Source organism: Crocodylus porosus, unplaced genomic scaffold (assembly GCF_001723895.1).
Source record: "Crocodylus porosus isolate Cpor-Errol unplaced genomic scaffold, CroPor_comp1, whole genome shotgun sequence".
NCBI classification, from domain to species: Eukaryota; Metazoa; Chordata; order Crocodylia; family Crocodylidae; genus Crocodylus; species Crocodylus porosus.
Window position 1 is genome coordinate 24,776,953 of NW_017728917.1, and position 11,093 is coordinate 24,788,045.

Consider the following 11,093-nt stretch of genomic DNA (forward strand, 5'->3'; position numbering starts at 1 on the left):
ACGGGGCCATGCTGGTTTGGTTGTCCTGCGGGGGTGGGGGGGCTCTGTTCTGTGCTGGGGGGACTCTTCCTCCTCCTCCTCTTCCTCCTCTCAGGGTGGGGAGGCGGACTCTGTGAGGTGCTGAATGAGGGCTCTTCCTCCTCTTCCCCTTTTTCCCAGCTGCTGCAGGGCTGGGAGGGGGGGCTCCATGTGATGCTGCCCGGCCCCAGAAGGGGTTGAGGGGGCAGGAGCAGGCTCTGTACCATGCTGGGGGGAAATCTTCCCCCTTCTCCGTCTCTCTGCAGAGGGGCAGCAGGAGTGTGGAGCGCAGCTGGCAGGGTGTGGGTGTGTGGGGTGGTGAGAAAGGATGGGGAGTGTAGTGCAGGACTTCCCCTCCATGAGTGCAGAGCTGAAGGCATAGCACAGAGCTGTGATAAAGGCAGCCAGCACAATGCTGGGGGTGAGGAGAGCAGTCTGCCTAGCTGCTCCACGCTGTGCGCCTGCAGCTCTGCACTCACACAGGGGAAACCCCATGCTGGACTCCTCTGCAAAGCAGGGTCAGGGATCCCTCCACTCCCAGCACAGTGAAAGGTGCACAGTAGGGAGCAGGGGAAGCAGCTGGCTCCAGTGCAGGGCTTCCCCCGCTGTGCCTGCTGGAGCTGCAGGTTCAGGGATAAGGCAGGCTCCACTCCCTTCCCCCGCACAGCGCTGGCTGGAGCCATGCCTGCACTGGACACGAGCACCCTGACCTCCTCATCTGCTGCCGCTGCCAGGCAGTGCGGGCTACATGCCATGGGGGTCATGTGTGGGGGTCCCTACACCCCCCACCTCAGACGCCACACACCCACACCCTACCCAGCTGAGCTCCATGATCCTGCTGCCCCTCTGGGAGGAGGAGGGGGAAGAGTTCCCCCCAGCATGGAACAGAGCCTGCCCCTGCCCTGGGAGGGGAGGAGTGGGGGAAAGAGTCCCCTTGGGCTGGGCAACATCCTATACAGCCCTACGTCTCCACCCCACAGCAATGGGGGAGAAGCAGGGGGAAGAGGCACCCTCAGGGGCCAGGAAGCCTCACAGAGCTCCCCACCCCACCCCACTGCAGGGGGGGAGGAGGAGGGAGAAGAGCCCCCGCCCAGCACCAAACAGGGACCTCCCAGCCCCACAGTGGTGGGGAAGAGAGGGGAGGAGGAAGAGTTCCCCCTGGTGCTGAGGAGGAGGAAGAGTCCCTCCCATGCCTCCCCCACCTCAGTTTCCCTGTGAAAGGGAGGGCTGCTCTAATGAACATTGTGTGCCCCCAGAGGTTAGGGAGGCATGGCTACTGCCCACAGGTGTCGGCGGCAGGGGCATGGAAGTGGCAAGTGAGCAGCTCCCACAGGCAGCCACAGCAGGGTGGGGATTGGTGAGCAGCAGTTGGCAATGGCAGTGGCAGCAGTGGCCAGAGGTGATTGGGGACCACCTGCAGATGCTCCCGGCGGTGTCCACGGCAAGTGGGGGGGTGAGTGACGACCACCTGCAGGCACCACTAGCAGTGTTGGCAGTGCTTTTTGCCTAGGATGCACTGCCAAACTCAAGGGGTGCATGTGCACCCTGTGTGCATGCCCTACGCATCAATGGCTGCTCTGGCACCCTGGGGCTTCTGACTTGAGCCACTGCAGGCATGTGCTGAACATCTATCCACTTGCAAACCAATTCACTCTGCAGGTTAGACTAACTTGCAAAGACTGAATCAATTCAGGCTCACACTTTTTGAATGTCTGTCTCTAGCCTTTTGCAACAAGAGCACACTGTTGGCTCCTATTCAGCTTAACTGTTTCCTGTAAACCCCAGGTCCTTTTCTGCGGTACTGCAGCCTAGCCAGACATTCCCCAGCCTGTATATATGCATACAGTTATTCCATCCTGAGTGCAGGATTTTGCAGTTGACCTTGTTGAATTTCATCTGGCTGACTGTAGACCATTAGTCCAGGCTGTCCAGGTCATTCTGGATCTTGGCCCTAAACTTTAGAGCAAGGGTGCTCAACTCCTGGCCTATGGGCCAAATCTGGCCCACGGAGCCGTAGCATTCAGCTTGCAGGGCTACCCACGGGTCATGATGTTTGGCAGCGGGGAAGCCATGGCAATTAATACTGCCACCCCTCCCATTCTGACTAATTCCCAAGCCTCACATGGCAGGATTGAGGCTGAGCCATGCCCCCTCCCTCCCATGTAGCTGGGCTGGGCCTGGGCCTGGGCCACGTCTCCTCCCCCTGCATGCCTGCGTTGGGGCCAAGCTGTCCCCCAGCCCTCTTCTCATGGCCAGATTGGGCTCCGCCATGCCCACCAGATTGGGTCCACTATTTGTATCTGGCCCAAGGACAGACTTGGCCCTGCCTATCCCACCCACAGAGCAAAAAGGTTTAGCATCACTGCTCTAGTGTGTCAGCCCTCTGAAATATCTGAAAATTTGTCCTTTCCTTGGAACCAGAGTACAGGGTTATATTTTTATCCTATTTTCTGGGTTCTTTGTTTTCCCTAGATTAATGTAAAAGGCATTGGGGGTCATGAAGCCCTCAGTTTCAATTCCTAATTAGCCATTGGTTCACTTTTTAGCTTTGGTCAAATAATCTCTTTAACTTTGTTTAGGGGCTAAGTCTGAATCACTACTGAGGTATCTCATGGACGTGTTACGAGAAATACTTTAAGTTATTCCCTCCCCCCCATGCAGGAACAGTTCTGTCAGCTTGCAGGGCTACCCATGGATCATGAAGGGAATGATACTGTCAACATTTACTATAGTACAGAGAAGGCAGGGCAAGCATTTCTCATTTGTTTTAGGGTTACAATGGCTACAGGCAAAATATTCACAGATTCATAGATGCTAGGGTCAGAAGGAACCTCATCAGACCATTGAGTCTGACCCCCAGTCCTGGGCAGGAAAGAGTGCTAGGGTCAGATGACCCCAGCCAGATGCCTATCCAGCTTTCTTTTGAAGACCCCCAAGGTAGGGGAGAGCACCACTTCCCTTGGGAGCCCATTCCAGATTCTGGCCACCCTTACCTTGAAGAAGTTTTTCCCGATGTGCAGCCTAAATCTGCTCTCTGTCAGATTATGACCGTTGTTCCTTGTTACCCCAGGAAGGGCCCTGGTGAACAGAGCATCTCTGATTTCTTGCTGCACCTCCCTAATGAATTTGTAGGTGGCCACAAGATTACCTCTCAGCCTTCTCTTGCGGAGGCTGAGGAGATTCAGGTCCCCTAGTCTGTTTTCATAGGGCTTGACCTGCAAACCCTTAACCATTTGAGTGGCCCTTCTCTGGACCCTCTCTAGGCTATCTACATCCTTCTTAAAGTACAGCAACCAAAATTTGATGCAGTACTCCAACTGCAGTCTGACCAATGCCGCACAGAAGGGACGTATACACTCCCTGGATTTCTTCATCATGCACCTGCTAATGCATGATAAAGTGCAATTAGCTTTGCTTATGATTTTGTCACACTGACAACTCATGTTCATCTTGCAGTCCACTATGACTTGGAGATCCCTTTCTACTTCTGGGCTGCTGAGAGGGTCATTCCCCAGCCAGTAGGTGTGCTGGATATTTTATGCCCTAGGTGCAGCACTCTGCATTTGTCCTTGTTGAACTGCATCCTATTGTGTTCAGCCCACGTTTCCAACCTGTCCAGGTCCATCGGCAGTTGTTCCCTACCCTCTGGTGTGTTCACTTCACCACACAATTTAGTGTCATCCACAAACTTGGACAGACTACACCTCACTCACACATCCAAGTTGCTGATGAGTGAATATGGAGCCTTGAACTTGGGCCTGGGCAGGTAAGTATTTTCACTTCACATTGTGACATAAATATTTAATTACAGTTCCCCAGTGATTTCAACACTGACACTTTCAGGAGCACTAGATTAGATAACAGCTAATCAACACATGCAGTCATTAATGTTTGAAATTAAAATAATGTTTTATGTACACAGGACTTGACTCCTTGCTTACAGCCAAGTGAATCAGGAGTGGGTGGAGAGACACTACAGTGAGACTAGTAAAAGAAGGATCAGGACTGGTATTTCTACAGCACTATGCTTTTAACATTCTTGTAACCTGGAATACTTTTCTTTTAAAGTAATCTCGTTTCTCTGGGGGGATATGTACCAGTCAGAATTGGATGCTATCTGCAGCTTTGAAAGCCTTAGGGCTAAAGGAATGAACTTAGTTGAAATAACCATGTTTCTATTCTGCCTGTGAGTTTGAAATTGCATACAGTGAGCAATACAAACAGTTAATTCATTATTGATGACTGACTGAATTCTGTACAACATTCACGGGCCATATTCTCTATCCTGCAAGGTTAGAGTCTGAAAGGAAGGCAGGAAGGTTTTGAACCCATATATAAATCCTAGCAAACACAGAGGGCCAGGTTCACCCATAAGCTTATCTGCTTTGTGGCACTCCTGTAATGCAAAACAGCCATAACTCTTCATTTATGGCTGCTTGGTGGCATCTGAGAGGCACAAGGCAGCCAATGTGTATTAGTAAATCCATCTCATAGTGTAGAAATGGGACAGTATATACAACTTTAAAAGCAGAGGGGGCATCCTCAGCCTCCTTAGCTGTCAAGAGTTGATTTACCTTCACCCTTCCTTCATTTGTAGGCCTCGATAAGTGAACTGCTTCATTGTGGCTGATATGTTGGGGAGCTAACATGAAATACGTTTCTGGGACTGCTCCCTGTCAAAGGTATAGTGATGTATTCGCTAGGATTTCAGAACAGGAGCTTTAAAAGAACAGCACTCTGTCCCACCGTATTACACATGCCAGGGGAAGAGCTGAAGAGAGGGAAGGATGTGTTGTGGGTTCCCTTGACACACTCCTTAAAAAGCCTTTGGTTTAAGGCTGGGATTTTCGAAGGAGTTGAAGGGAGCTAGGCACTGAGCATCTGTGGGATTTGGGCAGATGACTCTTGGGCTTTGAAACAGCAACCAAAAGAGAGACATAACAGCCAGGGCCAGCCCACAAATTTTTGGGGCCCTCTGCCCCGAAGAAGCTGCTGCTGGCAGCACCGGGGTATGGACAGGCTGGTAAGCAGCTGGATGTGAAGCCAGTGGCAGCAGGGAGTGGAGAGGTGAGTGGCCACAGGTTTCACAGTATAGGATGGGCCAGCCCCGATAACAGGCGGACTGTACCCTGGGCAGTGGTGCAGCATGGTGTAGGAGTAGCAGTTTGCTGCTGCAGGGAAGGGGAAAGATATCTCCACCTTTTTTGCTGCTGATACACATTGAGTATTCGAAAAACACCTATTCGGTGGCCAAAAAGGAGGTGACGTCTGCCTCACTGCAGCAGTGAACCTCTGCCTGCTGCCCCTACATTGTAGACTGTCACTGCTGCTCTGCTCTGCCCTCCCTGCTGCTGGAGCCACAGACAAAGCCACTTCAGGGAAGATGTAAGGAGCTTGTGTGGAGAAGGAAGAGGAGCTAGGAGAGTGAGAAGCTCCCTCCCCCTTGTAGGCAGCACCCAGGCCTCTTGCCTCACACACCACCCATCATAACATAACAGCCTAAGCAAATGAAGACTACCTACATGCACCAATAATTATCCAAGTGATCTACATAACTTTCTACTGTACATGTTTGAAAGTCCTCTTAATAAATAATGACAAACTGATGGTAATGTACATTTCAACTGTGACATTTGTTCACTGGGGAATGACATGAATGATAGGCCTGCACTATCTTTCCCTGGAGTAAATCAGAATGTTATTGCAGCAAAGGCTTTCTTAAAATTATCTTAGAGTAACACTTGTGTGAATCAAACCTCTTATCTCATGTTAGTTTGTTCTAGGGCAGATGCAAACAGCTGTCTGAGGAAGGCATTTGCAGACTGTTTTTGTTTTAAAGGTGCGAGTTTTCCGTGAAATAGTTCATTTGCCAAAGCAACACAGGTTTTGTTTCAGCCAAACACGGGGAGGAAAGTCAGAAAATTCTAAATGTCTTGTTCTGATAGTTTCAAAAGTAACATTTTGACTTCGTATTTTGGGACCACGTGTGGCTGATTTAAATCAATATATGAAAAATGACCACTTGTACCTGGCTCTTAAAAACAATCAAACAAAAACCCCAACTAAAATAAATGAACCAGCCAGTTCCAGGTTGAAGGGAATGTTTTGTTCAACCCAAAATTCAATCTGGCCAGTGCAGGGGAAATGGCTTCAGCATGAAAACTGAAACAATTCCATTTCAGGACTCCTGAAATTAATTATTTTTATCTACTATTTTGGCTTTAATACCACAACAAAAAACTTGTGACTCTTACAGATATACATAAACCATATAAAACCCAGGAATGATGGTAAATGTTTTTGAGTGCCAGCAACCCTAGCTATTAGCTATCTGTTTACAGGTGAACAAATACAGAGCACTCCTGTAGCAGTCTGCATCCATCATCTTTTTTTGCATTGTATTTGTCTGAACTGTTGCTTTAAAAAGTCTAGAGAAAAAGTTTGTTTTAAATTAAGTAGATTTACCACAACCCATAAGAGCTCATATTTACAACCTGAATGAAGCTAAGGTAAGGAACAGGCCTTTCACATTATACTTCTTCAGAAACATTGTGTCTTTGCAACAAGGAATAATTTAAAATAAAATATTTGAAGGATTCAGCTGATGAGACCAAAAGAACCAGCCCAATCCTTCTACCACTGTCTTATAAACCACAAATATTGCTGCTAAAGTAATTGCATTTTTAGAAGGTAATAAATAACCACAGGGTTCATATATCACAACCAGAAAAGTGCGTAACATCTGAAGAAAAGATCAGACCCAAAGACTCTATAATAATGTAACATGTTCTCTGCATAAGTGGCATTTACCTTCTCTTCCACTGGCACAGCTGCTTCAAAAATGAACAACCATCCTGTTGGAAAAGCAGGGAAGTGAGTGGGACAGAACAGGCAATGACGAGGTATCTGAGTGCATAAATCATGTGTCCTGTGCTGGTTGGATCATGGCAAGCCTTCATAGCCACAACATTATTTACAAGTGGTTCAGCTCCCCCAGGCTGCCTGACTCACAGCAGAAGAAATTTCTTCCTCATATCTGAGTTAGCTCCTTATACTGAAGTTTTACCTCAAACAGAGCAGTCAGGTTGAAAGTTTCAGATGCAATCCGTCCTAGGGTCTTCTTATTCCATGGGAAGCTCCTGCGGTGCTCTGGGACCCTCGTTCAGCCAGACACGAATACAGAGCAACTTGCGGAGGAAGCAGCGTGAGATTGTTGTTTCCCTCATGGCCATTGTGATGCAATCTGAATTTTAGTTGAGCAACTTAAGCTACGAGGGAATCGTTGCCTTTGTGCAAGGAAGAAGGAGAGGAAGTTTACAAACCACCAGCCTGCAGTTAATGAGAGAATGAATAGGAAATAACCAGGGATCTGGGTTTTCTGTTTCCCATGGAAAAATGGAATAAACCGCAAATTTTACCTTTTACCAGAGGCAACCGTGGATTTCTCATTTTACTGCAGAAACCTGCAGGTTTTGCCGTTTTGCGAGAAGCCCCCTGCAGGCTGGCAGAGTTCTGGCCTGCTGGGGGCTGGGAGGGAGAGGGGGAGGGCTCAGGCAGGGGCATCATGTGCATTTACATGCATGTGGCCACCAGGCAGCCTGGAGAGCATCTCCCACAGGTAAGTTGCGGGGGGGCAGGAGCTACTGCCCAGCTGGGCAGTGCCTGGGTCTTGGGGCCTTGGGTCTCAATGTGTGGCCACAGGACCCTGATGGGAAGCAGAATGGGGCTGTGGGCAGCTCATCTGGGGGGGCAGGACCAGCTCCCCCCTGCTGTGCACACTCCTGGGGGGCAGGGGGGACCTGCACCTCCCAGATCTGTGCATGGGGTGGGGGTAGGGCGGGTTGTCTGCTGCGGGCTCGGGCAGGTGTGGCTGCTCCCTGCCACTGCACACATTCCCGGGGGGCAGGGGGGACCCATGCCTGCCTCCAGATCTGTGCATGGGGCAGGGGCTGCATACTACCCACAGCAGGCTCATGCCCCCTGGCCTGCTGCCCTCCCCAGGAGCCTCCACAGCCCAGCATGTGCAATCCGGTGCTGCTGGGAACAGTGGAGGCACTCAGGAATCTGCCTGCTGCTACAGGCTCCACACTGCCCACATCCCCTGCACACAACCCCGCACTGCCACCCCTGCTGCAGCTGCGGACACAGGGGATGCCTGCCAGGGCAGTGCAGAGCTCACAGAAGTAGGCAGCTTCCTGCGTGGTTCTGCTGTTCTTTGTAGTGCCAGTCGCACATGCTGGGCTGTGGAGGTGCTGGGAAAGGGCAGCAGGGCAGGAGCCGGCAGCGGGCAGTGCACAGATCCTGTCCCATGCACAGATCTCGGGGCACAGGTCCCCCTGCCCCCGAGGAGTGCACACCACAGCGGGGAGCACCCCCCTCCCCACCACCTGAGCCCAGAGCAGGCAGGCAGCAGGGAGGGAGCTGGACTCCTCTCTGCTGTAGGAGCCCCCAACTCCTGCCAGGGGCAGGGGGCTGTAGATCCAGGTCCCTGAACCCATAGCCCTGGCAGCTGGGGGCCCCCTCTGGCAGGGTTGGGGAAGCACAACCTGTGGGTGGGGGGTGAGGGGCACCAGCAGGTCTGAGGGGATTGTGGAGGGGAGTGAGGACGAGGAGGAGGGCTAGGAAGTTGTCGGGGGGAGTGAAGGATACCATCAGGACCGGGGGGGTTGGGGGGAGGAGCACCAGCAGGGCCAGGGGGACTGTGGGGGGGGTCTTTCATTTTAATCATGGATTTGGGGTTTCTTATCAGAGAATTTGCAATTTTTATCAGCAAATTTGTGATTTTTTATCAGGGAAGAACAGGATCCCTGGAGATAATGAACACCCTCAAGCAGGCTTCAGGTGGGGTTGAAATGTCTTCTGGGGAATCATTATATAGGGTTTAAATTATGCTTACAGCAACTAATTGGGGATGATCCTGCTTTGAGCAGGGGTTGGACTAGATGACTTCCTGAGGTCCCTTCCAACCCTAATTTTCTATGATGCTATGTTTCTATAACTAGTTAGGTGAGGTAGTCATGTTGTATCATGCCTGACCTACCAGCTTCCATAACTGGGAAGGTACCCAGTATCTGCATGACAGCCTCCATTCACAGTGATTTCTTATGAGGTGGCACAGGCCTGCTCTGCAAAGCTATGATTACAGAGTTGGGCAGGGCACTTCTATGGACTGTTATCCCTTCCATTCTGGGATGTGAACACTAAAGGAGATTTGGCAAATGAAAAAACCCTTGGGCAGAAAAGAGCACAATACTCAGACAAAGGCAAGGGGCCATTTCCTGGTGAATCGACTTTCACTGGAGGGGACAATTACTAGAGGTGCACCGATACATCGGTCCCATATTAGATCAGATCAAACAGATATAAGGAACATAAATTGACAGTATTGGCAATCAGCTTTTTTTGCCTGATGTAGCCAATAATGTGGCTGATAAATGCCCCATGTATGTGCACAGCCACAGCATGCACATGGCCAGTGGCTGGGAGAGCAGCAACTGGCTGGTAAGTCTGTTGTGGGGGGAGTGGTGTGGGGAGGGAGAGGGCGTGCAGGAGATAGATCAAGGCCCCCGCAGTGAGGTAGGGAGTGGGCAGGCACAGGCACTGCTCAGCCAGGGTAAGGCAGAGGACAGGACTAAGCCATGAGTGGCTTGTCCAGGGGGTTACGTGCACCCTGGGAAGCATGAGGGGTGTGTGCCCCAGATCCACATGCAAGGTGAGGAAAGGCTGCTGCTGTGGGCTGGGGCCAGGGCAGCACCGGGTTCTTCCCACCAGGGGGTTGAGCCAGGCTGCACTCAGGGTGGGCATCAGCACTGAGAGAGGGGGTTGGGGGGGCTCTGGAAAATTTTGGAGTGCCTCCCATAGCCCCCCTCCCAGTGCCACCACCACTCACCCTGACTGCAGCCCTGGCCCAGCCCACCACCAGAAAGAGCCCAGCACCACCCTGGCCCCAGCCCATGGTGGCAGCCCACTCTTGCCCTGTGCTCAGATCTGGGGGTATGTGCCCCCATGCCCTCTCATGGTACATGCAGTGGCAGGAGCCTCCACACCCTTCATGCCTTCCAGACAAGCCACTTGCAGCTCCGTCCTGCACCCACTTCAGAACCAAGAGGAGAGAAGGCCAGGGGTTGACATGGGTGCTAGGCTTGGTGGAGGGGCTGGAGAAGATGCTGTTGTGGCACAGCAAGTTTTAACTTTTGGCCTAAGAGTGAGAGCAGCTGGAACTATGCTGGGAGCTGCTCAAAAGGGTTTGAACAAGAGTTTATGCACTTATCTGGGAGGTCCAGACTAACCCAGAAGCAACAGGGATGGATGATCCAGGCCACAGGACTCAGAGCCCAGGCGTCAGTGAACTCATAGCTTAAATGAGTGACAATAACTGTAGCAAAAGGATGGGCAAGAGTCTCTGAAATGATTAGTGGGGACACAGAGCTTTAATCTATATATTTGGCTGCTTGGAATTCGGGACTTTGTATTATTGCTGTGGAATGTGCATGTGTAGCTTCCCACAGGGATCTTCTACTCTTGCCCTGCTTGGATGAAAGTATGGCTTTGTTGTGGAAAACAGTGTTCGTACCAAGTGTTTCTATTTCCCTAAACAGGCTGGTGTGTGAGTGACAGATATCTGTCCCAAGCATGTGGACTAGAATCTGCAATGCCCACAAGCTGCTCACACTGTCCCCAGGGAGTGTTTCACTCTGCTGAGGGCTGAGCAACCCAAGTGGGGATGAGGGTAGACAGTGTCTGAGACAGCCTGCTTTCCCCAGTCACTTCAGCCAGGATAGTGAGGAAATAAGGCCATTGCCTCCCCTGTGTCAGCCCATGCAACTGGGCACATGTTGGGTAGAGCAAACTGTGCTCAGACAGGTGGTGTTTCCCATGCATTCGCCTCGTGTATCAAGTAGCTAAGGGATACTGCACAATCAGGAGGCACAAGTAAGCCTAGAGTCATTAGTAGCATAAGACAGCTCGATACCACACCCAGTGTGGCACAGCTTGTAAGTCCTATTGTCTGGCCTTGATCCTTAAAAGGTGTGTGTTGGTTTCAGGTAGAAACTTACTCAGTAAATTGAAGCAAA

The 11,093-nt window shown here is 51.1% G+C and overlaps 1 protein-coding gene across 1 annotated transcript in view; it reads right to left on the reverse strand.

Moving 5' to 3' along the window:
* TMEM40 (transmembrane protein 40) overlaps positions 1-7,233 on the reverse strand; it is a 29,044-nt gene extending 21,811 nt beyond the window's left edge. The window contains exons 1-2 of the mRNA XM_019537016.1: positions 7,085-7,233; positions 6,829-6,872 (exon numbers count right to left, since the gene is read on the reverse strand). The gene's annotated coding sequence lies outside the window, so the exon portion shown is untranslated. The remainder of the gene's footprint in view (positions 1-6,828; positions 6,873-7,084) is intronic.
* Positions 7,234-11,093: the final 3,860 nt, after the last annotated feature.